Raw genomic sequence first — 16,772 nt, 5'->3', positions numbered from 1 at the left:
CCATGCCTCTCCACGAACCCATTCCAATTGCTCTCGAACCTCTCAACAGTTAAGCTGTCATATTTGATAGCTTTAAACTCACGAACTACAGTACCATAGTCTACAACACTCTTAAACTTCTTTAGGACTTTGCACAGAATATGTCACAAGCAAAATCTATGAACGGTATTTGGCAGGACTTCTGAGATCGCTTTCTTGATCCTTTCGCATTGATGAACATTATGGCTTTTGGATGAACGTTTCTCATTACTGACAGCCAACAAGTGAACAACAGTTTAAAAGTATCAACATCCTCATGTGAAATCAAGGCACAACCTAATAGAATGGATTGTCCATGGTGGTTGATGCCCACAAATGTCGCGAACAACATTTTGTACCGGTTCACTAAGTATGTTGTGTCGAAGCTAACAACATCATTGAACTTCTCATAAGCAGCTTTGGAATAAGGATGAACCCAAATGACATTGTACAACCTAGAATCATTGTCAACATCAATCAAGTGAAAAAAATATCTATTCCATTGCTGCATCCACAAGAATAATTGGTGGATTAACTCAGCATCACCTTTAGCAAGTCTCAGCCTCTTTTTTTTTTTTTTTTTTTTAATGAAATTGCGACAATCCTTTGGCAAACATGTTGGATTCTCTGGCCTACCAGATTGGACTTCAAGCAACCTAATGCTTTTGCAAGGCCTGATCCCAACAATATCATTAGCCTCTAGATTTCTCCTCACTTCAGGATTCAAATTTCTGTGCCCTGCCATGAGTCTACACATTGATGGATCCAAATCATGATTGTGATTTGCCTGAACTTTTGTAACCTGCCACAGTATGTTCATGTATGAAAAAGCTTGTAAAATGTTTAAAATTAAGCAAAACTCTAGAATTGTTATTGATGTTATTGAAGCTAATAAGAAAGAAGAGTGTGTTGTTAGTGTTAAGACAATGAAAGTGCTTTTAAATTTATGTAAAAGCGCTAGCCTTGCTAACGAGACTTTGTGGGTATTGAGAAAATGCCTGAATTCAATTTAAGAGCTGATACTATCATGTACAATATAGTTATTAGGTTGTTTTGTGAAAAGGGTGATATGGTTATGGCTCATAAATTGATGAAAGAGATGGGTTTGATTGATCTTTACCCCGATATGATCACAAATGTGTCAATGATTAATGGGTTTTGCAATGTAGGTAGGTTAGAGGATGCTTGTGCGTTGCTTAAGGCCATGAGAGGACATGGTTATGCTCCCAATGCAGTTGCATATTCAACTCTTCTTAATGGAATTTGTAAGTTAGGGAGTATGCAGATGGCACTGGAATTGTCAGGGGAAATGGAGAAAGAAGCGGGGGATTGTAGTTCTAATGTTGTCACTTATTCATCTGTCATTCAGAGTTTTTGCAGAAAGGGTAGGGTAATGGAGGGTTTGGTTTTGGATAGAATACAAGCTCATGGTTGTGCTTCTAATCGTGTCACAGTCAGTACTTTGATTAAAGGCCTTTGCCTTGACGGTATAGAGGAAGCATATAAGTTAATTGATAAAGTTGTTGCAGGGGGTAGTGTTTTGCATGGAGATTACTACAATTCTCTGGTGATTGCATTGGTTAGGATTAAAAGACTCAAGGAAGCTGATAAGCTCTTTAGGAAGATGTTAGCTAGTGGCATGAAACCTAATGGTTTGGCATGTAGTGTTATGATTAAAGAACTTTGTTTAGAGGGATGAGTGGTGGATGGTTTCTACTTATACGAGGAAATTGAGAAGCTTGGATGCTTATCTTCAATTGACTCTGACATCCATTATATCCTCTTAGATGGGCTTTGTCAAGAAAGCCATTCGTTGGAAGCTTCAAAGCTTGCAAGATTTATGCTGGAAAGAAGAATTCGGCTGCAAGCTCCATATGTTGATAAAATAGTTACACACTTGAAGAAATCTGGAGACAAGGATCTAATTACATGTCTCACTAGGATTGGAGGGTGGTTTTATGCAAACAAACAAAAAAAATTTGTTAGCCTTGGGGGCTCCTGTTTGCTGTCTGAGAGCAGGGTTGGGATAGTAAAGTCAGAAACTGTTGAAATTAGAAGTTACTCAGGCTGGACTACTAAGTCACTTTCCAGATTAGCATTAAAAATGTGAAACTTGGAGCAGAAATGAAATAGTGTTGTAATTCCAATCTGAATATCAATTGGCCTAAAACTCATGATCCAGGTCTTAATGAGATTTCTATTCTACCCGGGCATGTCTTTATCTATCTATTTTTGTTCTGGTTCGGAGCTTGCTTTGAGGTAACTCTTTCTTTTTCCCCTGAGCTTACCTATTCTTAAGACTGCTCAGGCTAATCAGTTAATGGTTCTTTGTTTTGAAATTCTTCTCTGTTGCTACCTTTCAATTTATATTTTTGATCTTTTACTTGTTGTTTATTCTGGGGAGCAGGACAAAAAAAGTGTAGAGCTCTGTCAATTAAAATTTCTGTAAATCTGAAAAATGGATGAACAGCTTGATAATTGATGAACCAACAAGGATTGCATGATTGAAAAATATTTTCTTCCGGATAGTGGCTTGCTACTTTGTCCCAAGATTTTATGTTAGGCTGACAGTTTGTTGAACTAAACTAATGCTTAATGTCACTGTGGTCTACTGTGTTAAATGATGAACTGGTAAAATGCAGCTTCCTCCTTTTTTATTTATTTAAACAGTGTATTGGTGTATAGGACAATCGACTATGTTAATGTCTCTTGGGAAGTGCATGTTATAAAAAGTAGAGGACAAGATTATATTGGAGGTAATCTAACTTTGCGTTAGGCTTCACATGTGTTTCTTGAGAGTACTTGTTACAAACTGACGTTTCCAAATACATTTGTCATATTAATTTCATCAACACCTAGTATTTTGTTCCCTTGTTTGTGGATTCCTTTGGAAAAGAAGATGTGGGGAACCTCAACCACCCACCTCTCCTTGTTTTTTTGATTATTTGTTAAATCAAATTTCGAAGTTACAGTACATTATACTGTATTCTTTCCCAAATTAGAAGATTGATGAACACACTTGACCATGAAGTAACCACATCGCTATCTTGGTTCACAATTATGATTTCATGCCCTAATAGAATATAGGAGCTTTTGCCTACCCTTACTTTTTTTCATCAAATTCCTGGCTGTGAAGAATGTGATGCTGATTTATTTCCATAGCAAAGTAGAGGAGGTTTGTCTTTTAATGCCTATTTCTTTGCTTCTTTTGTTAACAAGACAGAAAGGGTTTCCACTTATTACTTTTACACTAAATGTTAAAGCCATCTTTATTTATTTTCATATACAAGGTGAGGTTTTATTTTTATCCCATAAGTTACAAGAGTAATACTACACATACAATATTTCTCATACAATATTATGTAGCAAGATATGATTGTCTAATTTAAAGTTAAAATTAAACTTTCACCAAATTACATCTTGCCACATAATATTGTATGAGAATGATGTATGTGTAGTATTATTAAAGTTACAAAATATATTTGAATGAAGATGATAGTTGTTAAAATATTGCCATCTCTATTTAAATGGATTTATAAATTATGATTATAATCTAATCACATTTGCAATGTGCAAAATAATTGCTTTTCCTTTTGTGTGATATTTGATTAATTGCTCACCTAAAACATTAAGAATTACTATCAAATGACATTCATTTTCGGAATGTGGGTGTTTATATCTGATTTAAAATTTAATTAGATTTCAATAAAGGTTTTTTTTTTTTCTTTAAATCTAAAAATATATTGAGAAAGTTTTACTTGATAATTGAATTTCTCACCTAACCACAAAATGTGGCTCTACTTACTCTACATTTATTATTTAAGATTTGATAAAATCCTTACCGAATTTCACACTTAGATATTAAAAACTAAGTTATCTAAATACAACACCCCATCCATCATGACTCCACCGAAACTTTTAAATCCAATTCCAATCTAACGGTCATTATTACATGTGGCCAATTCCCAATTACTACCTCAAAAACATACCCATACCCCTTTCCCATACTCTCATGACACGTGTCAATCATATATCTCGGTCTCACAGTTGCCTTTAAACATCGCAGGTTACTTTATCCCTTCCACCCCAAATCTATTCTTTGTAAATGGCAATCTCTCTCTCATCCGTTTCCAAAGTTTGTTACAGCAAAGAAAGGTGAAAGTGTAGAACTGAGGCTATTCTCTGTCTCCAATCTCAAGAAAAATATCAATTCTCAATTCTAGGGTTTGAGTTTGGCTTCCAAAATTCTCTCCATTCATCACCGATCGATCTTACCGCTATCTTTCCCGCCTCCTTTTTACCGTCCGATCAACCCCCGTTCTTGCAAAATATGATCTTTGTTTCGTCCGGAAAACTCAATTCGTTTGTTTCTCTATCAATTTCTTCTTTTAATCGCATTTCATGTTCAAGTTCAAGGCTTTGTCGATCAATCCTCTGAAAAGTTAGGGTTTTTTTGTTGTTGTTGTTTCGAATGATGTGAAAAGATTTTTTTTTTTGGCGTGTTAATTAATCATACCATCAATTGATCGTGTTTATTGTTCTCGATTGTGTGATTAGGGCTTCTTTTACTGTTTTTATTTTTCTGTGATTGTTTTCAATTCGGGCTTGTATATTATGTATATTGAGGAATTGAAAGGAGGAGAGGAGGCGGAGGTTGTCGTGGAAAGTGGAGAAGAGGAGACTTTAAATTCGTGTGGACAAAACGTTTTCCTTTCTGTTGGTAGCAAAATTAAGAGGGGAACCATTGTCGTTTCTGGGACGAAGAGGGTTTTGGTTGGTGCAGGAGCTCGTGCCCTCTTTTACCCGACTCTGCTTTACAATGTTGTTAGGAACAAGTTTCAGGCTGAGTTCCGGTGGTGGGATCGTGTTGGTGAGGTATAATTTCTTTAAATACGATTTTTTTATTATTTTATTTTTATGATATGGTTGAATTATAAGAGTAATACTACAAATACAACATTTTCATACATCATTTCTCATACAACATCATGTAATAAAAGATGATTGAGTGAAAGTTTTATTTTTAATTTAAATTCAGCTAATTATCTTTTCATACGTCATTTTTCATACAATATGATTCTCATAAAACATGATGTGGCAAAAGATAATTGAGTGAAAGTTTATTTTTAATTTAAAATCAGCTAATCATCTTTTACTATATTATGTTGTGTGAGAAATATTGTATAAAAATATTGTATGTGTAGTATTATGCGAATCATAATTGCTTTAGCTCGTGTATGATGATATAATCTCGGAGTTTGATGATGATCCTTGTTTTTGTACATTGATGGGTTTGGCATTTATGATAATCTCTCTTTTTTTGTATGCTTGGAAATTATTTAATTGTTTTAAGTTGCGCGGTTGTGTGATTTAGATAATATATTTAATAATTTCATGAACCTGGTGGATGAAGCGTAAACTAATGTATTAGTTTTTTGTTTTGATTTGTGGTTTTATGACTTTGTGTATTTGATTTTGTTTTAGATGATATGTCAATTCAGGTTCTTTATTACTTTTGAGGTATAAATTTTCTATGTATGCCTATGAATATTTGTCTAAAGGATTCTGAGGTAACACAGATTGTTTACCTCTTTTTATTGTCATTTTGTGCTTGCATTATGTGAGAACTTATTTTGCCCCTTTTTTACTGATTATATTTCTGGAGTCAAGATTATGAGAGTTTCTGAATTTTTTGAGTTATTTTGGATTTTTATTGTACGATTCACATTGGGAAGTTGTTATAATGTGGTGGTAAGCAATAGATACGTCTAATACTTTTATTTTCAGTTTTTACTGTTAGGAGCTGTTCCATTTCCTGTTGACGTTCCACACCTAAAGGGTCTTGGTGTTGGCGGAGTGGTCACACTAAATGAACCATATGAGACTTTAGTCCCAACATCCCTGTATCATGTGAGTTCTTTTATCAGCTTTTATGACATTCTGGATTTTTTGTTTACCTGTATTATACTACTTATATGTTATCTAAATGAGCACTGTGAGGCTTTTAAAGCTTACTTCTGTTCTTAAGTTACAGAGTCTCCCATTTTAATTGTTGCTAAGTTATGTTATATGAAAATTTTTAAGGTTTATGGTTTTGTTAGAAATGGAGCTGTAAGCTCACCAATCAAATAATTAATGCTACAATCTCAAGATCTCTCATATTTTATACAATTTGTTAACTTTCGTCCTTGATATTACTGGCTTTTTTCATTAAAATTCCTCATCCCTTTATCTAATCTCTAAATAATATTGATTGTTAATTAAATTTTTGATAGGCCAACGGTATTGACCATTTGGTGATTCCAACAAGAGACTACTGCTTTGCACCATCTTTGAGTAACATATCTCAAGCTGTAGACTTTATTCACGGTAAGGATAATTGGAAAGAAATGTAAAATTGTTGGTCTGAGTGCTTGATTCTTCATCAAGTTCCATTTGGTTGTAATGTTGGATTTTGTGCATGTATCAAAATTTGGAGGGATCACCTTGGACCACCTGATCAGACAGTTATTGATGATGCTTTGAATGTAAAATATGAAGCTAAATTTAAATCTGAAGGTCCAATATGTACTCATGTTCTCTATGTTTTTGCATTCTATCTGCTATGTGGAGTCTACCTAAGGTGGATCCTATGATGCAGTGACCACCTGATCAGACAGTTATTGATGATGCTTTGAATGTAAAATGTGGCTAAATTTAAATCTGAAGGTCCAATAAGTACTCTGTTCTCTCTGTTTGCCTTCTATCTGCTATGTGAGTCCACCTAAGGTGGATCCTATGATACATGTGCCTTGATTTTGTGGTCCATGCTTTGTATGAGGGTTAGAAGGATGCCTTTCCTGTGCAAGTTCTTTATTGTCTCCTAGATTCAGTCATCAAGCTAGTAACTGTTGTTGAATTTTGATCTGGAAATTATTAATTGTTCTGTCCATATCAGTTTTTCTAATGGGTCTTATTATATCTCATCTTTTTTTGTCTTCTCTGTGGAGGAGAAATAGAGTTTTAGAAGTTAAAATTTATAATTTGAAGTTAGATATGTTTACTTCATATTTTAACATATATTTTCCTCTAAGCAAATTATTTATCTGAACTTCCTTATGTTGTCTTGAAGAAAACGCATTGAGTAGCAACAACATATGTTCACTGTAAAGCTGGCCGGGACGTAGCACAACCATTGTATTTGTTACCTGGTAATGTTACTCATAAATTGCTTTTGCTTATTTGTTGGAGACTTCACTTTTCTGAAATTCTATTTTCTTTTTACTTCTAACTTTGAAACTTTTTTTATTTAGGTGCATCACAAGCAGATGACACCAGATGACGCCTATGATTATGTGAAATCCATCGGCCAAGGGTACTTTTAGCTTCTGCACAGTGGCAGGTACAAGTATCAACCACCTGGCAATTCTTTGGGGCCTCTAATTTTCCCACTATTTATTGAAGAGATCATATGTTTGAGTACACTAGATTGGATTTTAGATTTGGTGTGCACAGCGCCTATATAATGTTGCCATTTGTGGATCAGTTCGCCCAGGGGTCTATTTTTTTTTTTTTTTTTTTTTGTATCTTCTGATAACATTTGTTTTGTTGGTTATCATTGCAGGCTGTTCTGGAATACTACCCCAAGAGTGACAAGGCTTGTGTTTACGACATGTGGCTGGTCATTTCTTGAGAGCTCCACGTTCAATGACTGCGCAAGAACTTGTGGCATTGTGATAGCTCTGTAGTCATTGTAACAGAATCAGATCTTGACGGATATGACTCAAGCCTTGTTTCCATGATGTTGGGAGTGAGATATGGGCAGATCTGAGTGTGGTCTACCGAGTTCGAGTTGCTGGTCAAGCAGCTCTGGCTAGAATCTCATGCATGTGTGTTTCGTTGCCACACCCAGCAGAAGATTCCAGGAAATAAATTGGGCCGGGTAAGCAGCTGCTCAATAAGTGCTGATCACCTGGGAGGTATTAGTGTAGACATTCATGTCTACAGAGCTCACTGCATTTGCATATAAAGTTGTTTTACAAGTTTTCTGTCTTTTAATTTCCTTCCAGTATATAAAGTGCAATAATGTTTCTTTAGGCAGAACTTAAACTGTGTTTTTTCCCTGTAAATTGAGTCCTTTTCTTGAGTTAGATGGAAAGAAATTGAGGCAGTACAGCCAAGCCAATATGTTTTGCATTTTCTGTTTGATTTTTTTAACCTTTGGCCTGGGAATGTGGGCTGGAGGCTTTTCATCCCAACTATCATGATTTGCTCTTCATTGGCAGTGGCATTGTTTAGTAAGACTGTGTACATGACCAATAACGGTTATGCTTGACAACTACTAGATGTTAGGCTGCGAATGGTTAGGGCTCTAAGAAATTCCTGTAACTATCTTTAATCTGGTTATTACTCTGTTTGGTGCTTCAGGTAATAAAAGATATGAGGATGATACAAGGGTTATATGATTCGTCTTAGAGTTGTATTTTAGATTACTATGATAATCCTATTTTTCTTTCAATTTTACCCTAATAAAAATTCCAGACATAAATGCCCTCATTTTTGGTGTCAAATAACAATGAGCTCAACTTGTTGAATGATTTTTTTTTGTATGTAACTCTGTTTTCTGGTAGTTGTGTTGGTGCATGAGAGCGGTGATCTTAAGGTATTTATACAGATCCTGAAAACCAATTTTTTTTTTCTATCAATCTTGTTTTTAAAAGTAAGTTTTACGGGTAAGATGATATTAAGGAGATGTTTGGTTCTGATAATGTTTATTCCAAAAAGATAGGATTACCCTTGAAGAATAATATAAATATAAATTATTATTATAATTTGGTTCGTGTGGATTGTATTCCAGTTTTCCTCAAGTTACCGTATAGTTTCACATAGCTTAAGTACAGACAGCTCGGGCTTCTTTGTGAGAGCACTCCCAGTATTACAAATGATCTTCATCAATCATCAGCAGCCTCTAGCTATGAATTATATATTTTTCTAATTAAGGATGTGATGAAGAGTCAACGTCTGCATCAAGTATTCTGCAATGAAGCTCGTGACTGAGAGGGCCACCATATGATAAAGATCCATCAATACCAGTTCAGAAGATGCTAACTCATTCCCTTGCTTTGTCTTTCTGTTTTTGGTCACTCTGTAATTAAGGCTATGACTCTTTCTTCACTTTCCCTCACCAATGCCTGATCCTTCAAGTAAGGCACAACATGCTTCTTCATATCAGCTGTCGAGATTCCGAGATGACCTCCTGCCACCTGATGTACTTCACCCTTCCACGTCATCCAAGCTTTCAGTCCAATCCAATCTTCAGTGTAATTTTGTCTGCCAGCATGTATAGAGAACTGAAAATCCTCCTAAAACTTGAAAATTTACATGCCGTGTATGAAGCACAGAAATGAAAATGAATGATATCGCGATGCAAACTCTTTTTTTTTTTTTTTTTTTTTTTCAATACCTTTTGGGAGGTTGAACTGGATTGAAGGCTCCATCAGGGTAATATCCGAACCAGGGGTTTCCTTAGGTATCAAACCTTGTCATCTTCAAACTGTAGAAAGTAGAATCATAAGATGTGAAATAGAAATCCTTTGGCTTAAACGGAGAAAATTCTAACCAAAGAGAGGTTTTTTTTTTTTTTTTTTTCCTTTGGTTAAACCGGTAATGTACAATAGGGAAAGGAAAGTTCTTATTAATCACCATTATAAGCACCAAATTCTGCAAGCTACTGAACCGTTCCTTGTAAGTGGAGTTCCTCTGTCAGGGTGTTATTGTTAAGCTTTGGAAGAAACTTGCATTTACTCAAATATTGGAGATATCCTGGAAAGCATTAGTATAGATCAGGCTTTTGATTCCTGTTTGATTCATACTTATGGCTTCTTGAAAAAATTGAGAACACCAGAATAGCAATGAAAAAACTTCAGTACAACATCTCTCCGGTCTATCGATGTATACTACTCACATTTGGAAATTTAAGATATCCACTGGGAGCCAAATGGTCCTGTATTCCACATACCGAAGAAACAATGTCAGCCTTGATAAACACATCATTAAAGAATGGTGGGGTTAAACTTAAAAGAAGCTCACACAAGATCATACTTGGACATAGTCACTGTAGACTCTGACTTGATCAGGGTATCTGCAATTTTGCATAAAACACCAGACTGCAGAAGGACAATCCATATACCAATTAAGCTCAAGATAAGACAAGCAAAATTCTAACTGGGAATAAAACCGTTCCTTGAAAATTTTTATTATTTATTGCACATGTAATATGTGACTCATCAAGCCCTTCACACTTTCAAATTTTTTGCATAAAGCTCAGTTAACGTAATAGATTACCTTCCAAATTGAGTAAAGTAAAATAAGGATTCATTGATTACGGATATGCCAAATTATACCTGACTTCCCTTCCATTGAATCAATTACAGTAAATGATGATGGCAACAATACTTACACCACAGAAGGCACAGATGCAGTACCAGCATGAGGACCTCCTAAGGAGTAAAATTTTTACCTGTTAAAATGATTGATGGAAACTCGTCAAAAGGCCTGAACAATCTTGTTATCTAAGCCCGCTGGGATTACTCAGCTGAATCATGAGAACTTATGATTATCTTTTCTCAAAGTTTCAAGCGCATAAAAAGACTGTAAAGAAATTAGTAATTTTAGAAAATGTCATAAGAAATCAGTGTATGGTTTCAGAACTTCACAATAAATTGTTTCTTACTGGAGGACTACCATCGCAGAACTCAATCACACCACGACCTATTAAGTTACCCTGTTCAAAAAAAAAACAATAATAAATGAAACCAGTAAATACAAGTTTCCAGAAAATTTACACCAAGAAATATAAAAAATCTAAAAGGTAATTTTCTGCATTAAAGCACAGATACAACGAAAGAACAATAAACAGATTTTTCAATTAAAAAATACATTATCCTTTTCTTATCAACGTATTATTCATCTAACTATTCATGATTAGAAAAGAATAGAGAATCAGTTTTTTTTTACAAACTAAAACCTATTAGTTAAAATATTTGCACATAACATAGAGATGGAAGATCAAACCTCATTGAGTGTCTGTTATATATTGCTTCAATTCTGTAACCATGTAAACAACCTCAAAGTAGTTTTAAATTTCAATTCCAATTCAATTGGAAAGCTATGTTAAAAGATTAAAAGAAAGATCCTTTACTTTAATAAAAGCGACAATTATAAGAACTGTGAAATTGGAAAGCTGAAATGTTCAATGCCGATAAATTACCTGGGAGAGACCAACTATGCTGTAACCTTCTCTCAGTTCTTTCATTTCCTTCACCTATATGTAGAATACTTGTCAAAGGCAGATAGAACTACTAACGCGGACCAGTTGATTAACCCAACTAACCAGAGAGCTTAGTTACCTTGTCACAAACATTTGAGTCTGTAAAAGTAAAACACAGATCAGCCCCAATCAGTCACCTAAAAATATTACAACCAAAATGAAAAGCTTAGAAGCAATTATCATGCTTTTCCCTGTCTTCAAGAGGCTTAAACCAGGAATCCCATGTTCCATCCCCAACTTCTCTGCAGAATAAAATAAATGAAGCAATAGCATCACGTATGGGGAAAAAGAAAATAACAGTGTGGATTGTTTCTTCTGTCCAAGTTGTCACTTTAAGGAAACATCACAAATAACTACAATTGCTTCAAATTTTCCTCAAGTTAGATTAGAGTGTTAAATCAACTGATAATTGTCTCATAATCATCTATAATTGTTCCACAAGCATTATAGCACTAAAACAAGACTGGGTTCTAAAGACTAGTTACAATATACTTTAATGCATAATTAGAATTACATTAAGGCTGATTTAGCATGAGAATAAGGAACACTGATAACATACAAGCAATATCCTTTAACACCAGCAAGTTCGGCGAGTTGCTCAGTAAAGTGTTTCATTCCACGATTGAGCACTGATCTCCAATACCTGCCATTAAAAAATTAGACTAAACCAAGATGCTGAAAGCATTAAATATGAAAAAAACTAAAATTTCGGTTAATTAAACTACAGTACTGAATCTATTCTTGAACAATATGTTTAAAAAAAGATTTCTGGCACTCCATTAATTTCTTCTTATGAATGAAAAATTAATACTTAAAATTTTGTATGAATGCACAATTCGAAAGGCACATTTAATTCCAACCACACACAAACTTAGATACTTAATTGGATCAAATATGCGATATTCACTCTTTCAGGACAAAGTCGATCCAGATATATCTCAACCTTCATAATGAAACTGGGCAGTAATAAACATCATCTTACAAAACTTGAAAGTTAAATTAATCACAAAAAGGTTTGGCAGTAGATACAACATACTAAATTTCTCCAACAACAGGAATTCAGAAAACTCAAATTATTACGTTATTCAGTTCTTCAGCCAATAAAGGAAAGGCGATTGTCTACACATAGACCAAAAAAAAGTAAGCAAAACAAAATTCAGACTTCATATTACGATAAAACTAACACTCAAACCAAATTAATTAATTAAAGAGAGAGAGAGAAGTTACCATGGAGTCTATGAAGAACGGAAAGAGAAACTGGGATGAAAAAGAAGGCAAAAAGGGAGAAAAAGGAAATGGGTAGTGAGTGAAGAGCCATGTAAATACTGATATGGTTTATTGAGATCAGGGCTCTAAATTTATAAAAGTGAAAACAAAAATTCCAAGAAGTTAGAGAGGAAGTGTGTAAAGAAAAGAAGTGGAAGTTGGTGATTGGTGGGAAGGAGTTAAAGGGAGAAGGGACGAATCGTATTGCATTCATTATCATGCGTCGAGTTGTTGATTTGATTGCTTCTCCTTCTCACCAATGTGATTACTGAAATATCTGAATCGCTTCTTCCGTTTTGTATTTATGCGTCTACGGGTGGGCTGGCCGGCTGGGCTTCTCTCGCCTATGCCACTTACACAATTTATCATACGATTTCTGATTTTTAGCCTTTTTTTTTTTAAATTTATTTATTTAAACTAAGTTTAATCTTGAATAAAATTATTATATAAGATATTACAGGTTTTGACAAGTTTTAATTACTAATCCTAATAATTATATACAATTATTTTAATTTCTTACTTATATGATTATATTTCCATATTTACTTTTTTCCATCCAAATAATAATGGCTTAACGACATTTTTCCACCCACAGACTTTTAAAATGTCATTTTACTATCTAAATTTATATTCCAACAGAGAACAAAGAGTAAATTCAGTATAGACTGTTGGGGCTTTTAAAGAATGGAGGCTGATGAGTTTTTTTATGGTGGAAGGTTAGATTTTGGTGATTGGGATCGATCAAAATTTGACTTGAGAAGGGTAACTACACAAACCTTAATCCCTTGATTGCCGGTAATTGGCAAGGTCTACGGGAGTATGGTATAAGGGGTTTTGGTGAGTGATGATCAAGGAAGAGAACGGTGGTGATGTGAGATCGTAACAATGTTGGAATCGAAAATGGAATATAAATTTAGGTAGAAAAGTGGTATGTTAAAAGTCTGCAGATGAAAATGTGTCATTAAGTCATTATTTGAGTGGGAAAAAGTCGTTTATTCTTACAATTATCGGAAAATATATTTGCAAGATTGTCAAATCACATAATATTAATTTAAAATTAATTCATAATAACTATGAGGATGCAATTTTGATGGATAATTGGATTTTATTTTGATAGATTTGTGCCCTGATTAATTGGTTAAATTTTGAGGCTGCCTGATGTTGTGAGGAAGGAAGTCCTCTATGCTTTGATAATATAAACTACTCTCCATTCTGTTTTCTTGGGGCTGCGGACTTTTACCTTTTAGGAATACTTTCACTTGACTTCCATGTCACAACAGCTTGTGTTTAATTTCCATCTCTTTCTCCCTGTGTATGTGCATTGGAGAAATGTAGGTGCACTCCCCTTGAACAATTTCGAGCAATATAAAGATGAATATATTTTGAGATTATGAAATGGGCTAATTGCACTTAAAAGATTGTCTATGGCCCCCTTCAGTTCTCAGTCCCACGAAACTCTACTTCTAAAGGCAATTTTGACTTAACTCACTTTGGTTTCGCATGTTTAGGAGTCTTGAAGCATTGAATTAATAGGCCAAAAAATTGAAAAATTACAGTGTGGTTCACACAAGATCTTGGACTTTTGGGTGTTTGAGTGACACTTAATGAGGCGTTTTAAATCTTTTTCAATTGGGGCCAAGCATTTTTACTAATAGCCGGCCGCTTATCCCATTCCAATAGATTACCAGGACTTTTGCCATTGCTAGAATCAGCTACTACACATTTACTAAACAAAATCCATGACATGACTGTTAGATAATCTTTGATCTTATATGCGGAATTGACAAACTAAAGGGATCAAAATAAATAAAGGAGAAACAAGAAACCTACCTCCAGCCATTGACACTCTCAATCAATCACTCACTGTTCTCTCTCGCATTTTGACTCTTCTAAGCTCTCAGAACACTCAATATGATGGTGTGTTTTGTTTTTTGGTTGAGTGAGTGAGCCTAGGGACCAAAATCTCAATTTATAGCCAAACTCCCATCAAGCTTTAATGGCCAATCTTAATGGCTGCCATAACTCCGATTATAATGGTTGCAAAACGGATGAAACTGAAGCATAACGTGGAACGTTTGAAAATCTGAAACAACAAATGTGGACCATTAACGTTGCATGAGTAACGTTGGTGAAAATAAGTTTTACATTCTCTCACTTGGTCCACATGTTTAAACCATTATTTCATTAAAAAACAAATACACGAATCATGGCAACAGGTCCTCAAAAAATGAATATTATCTTCCATTTGTTACAATGCATTTGATTTCTCAAGTTTACTTTATTTATGGCAACCTTATTTAATGAATAAACCCTATATTTGTTCTTGGTCCTACTAATGAATTTTTTCAAATGAAATTAAGGTGCACATGAATATGAGAAAACATCACAATTAATGAGAGTTTCATTCAAACATTGTATATACAACTACATAGTGGAATCAAGTCCCATTTTTTCTACATGATCCTTAAATTTCAATGGTGGCATGCCTTTAGTCAAAGGATCAGCGATCATCGATTCAGTACTCATGTGCTCAATGACCACTTTCTTTTCCTTAATACGTTCTCTTATGGCTAAGTACTTAATGTCAATGTGTTTACTTCGACTTCCACTTTTGTTGTTCTTAGCCATAAAGACAACAGCTGAATTATTGCAGTATATTCTCAATGGTTTAGAAATGGAATCCATAACTTTAAGCCCAGATATGAAACTCTTTAACCATACACCATGTGAAGTAGCTTTAAAACAGGAAACGAACTCAGCTTCCATAGTGGAAGTAGTAGTCAAGGACTGCTTGACACTTCTCTAAGATACAGCTCTACTAGCGATTATAAAAACATATCATGATGTTGATTTGCGTGAATCAACACAGCCAGCAAAGTCTGAATCTAAATAACCAATTACTTCCAGACTGTCCGTCCGTCTATACATAAGCATGTAGTTTTTTGCTCCTTGAAGGTACCTCATCACTTTCTTTGCAGCTCTCCAGTGGTCTATACCTAGATTACTCTAATATTGTCCCAACATTCCAACAACAAACACAATGTCAGGCCTTGTACAAACCTGAGCATACATCAAGCTTCCAATAGTAGAAGCATATGGAATGTTCTTCATTTGTTCCCTTTCAAAATCGTTCTTTGGGCATTGGTTCAAATTGAACTTATCACCCTTCATAACGGGAGCCACACTTGGTGAACAATCTTTCATATGAAATCTCTCTAAAACCTTATTGATATAGGTTTCTTGAGACAGACCCAAGATACCTCTTAATCTATCTCTATGGATTTTGATGCTAATGACATAAGATGCCTCACCCATATCCTTCATATCGAAATTTTTAGAGAAGAATTATTTCACCTCATGTAGCAAACCCTTATCATTGGTTGAAAGCAAAATATTATCCACATATAAAACAAGAAAACATATCTTACTCCCACTACCCTTCTGGTATATACATTGATCCATGGGGTTTTCAATGAAACCGAATGAAGTAATTACCCCATGGAATTTAAAATACCATTGGTGGGACACTTGTTTTAGACTGTATATGGAATTCTTGAGCTTACAAACCAAGTGCTCACCATCACTAGAGGGAAATCCTTCAAGTTGTTTCATATAAACCTCCTCCTCTAGGTCTCCATTAAGAAACGACGTTTTCACATCCATTTGTTGCAACTCAAGGTCAAAATGGGCTACTAATGCCAATATGATGCTTAAGGAATCTTTCTTAGATATAGGAGAAAAAGTCTTTGTATAGTCGATTCCTTCCTTTTGAGTGAATCACTTAACAACAAGTCTCGCCTTGTATCTCTCTATGTTGCCTAATGAGTTTTTCTTTGTCTTAAAGACCCATTTACATCCAATGGCTTTTGCACCATCAAGCAACTCAACAAGATCCCACTCTTCATGGAACTCATCTCTTCCTTTGTGGCATTGTACCATAATTCTGACTCTTTGCAACTCATGGCCTGGGAAAAAGACTCGGGATTATTCTCGGCTCCAATATTATAGTCAGATTCTTGTAGCTACACTACATAATTACTAGAAATGGCTGACCTTTTAATTCTAGTGGATCTCCTTAATATTGTATTATTATCTTCATGAGAAGCTTGTGGTTCAACTGGATTTCAAAAGGTTCTGGTAATTCTTGAACTACTTGACCCACTGGAACATTGTCAACAGC

The 16,772-nt window shown here is 34.8% G+C and overlaps 3 pseudogenes; 2 read left to right on the top strand and 1 right to left on the bottom strand.

The window, feature by feature from the left end:
• The first annotated feature begins 836 nt into the window (after window positions 1-836).
• LOC116108720 lies at window positions 837-2,128 on the top strand (annotated as a pseudogene).
• A 2,385-nt stretch (window positions 2,129-4,513) lies between these two features.
• On the top strand, window positions 4,514-8,026 carry LOC116108719 (annotated as a pseudogene).
• Window positions 8,027-9,137: 1,111 nt separating this feature from the next.
• LOC116108718 lies at window positions 9,138-15,358 on the bottom strand (annotated as a pseudogene).
• Between the last annotated feature and the right edge of the window lie 1,414 nt (window positions 15,359-16,772).

The sequence above is a fragment of the Pistacia vera genome, unplaced genomic scaffold (genome assembly GCF_008641045.1).
Source record: "Pistacia vera cultivar Batoury unplaced genomic scaffold, PisVer_v2 Contig568, whole genome shotgun sequence".
NCBI lineage: Eukaryota > Viridiplantae > Streptophyta > Magnoliopsida > Sapindales > Anacardiaceae > Pistacia > Pistacia vera.
This window is presented reverse-complemented; position numbering and strand designations above follow the sequence as displayed.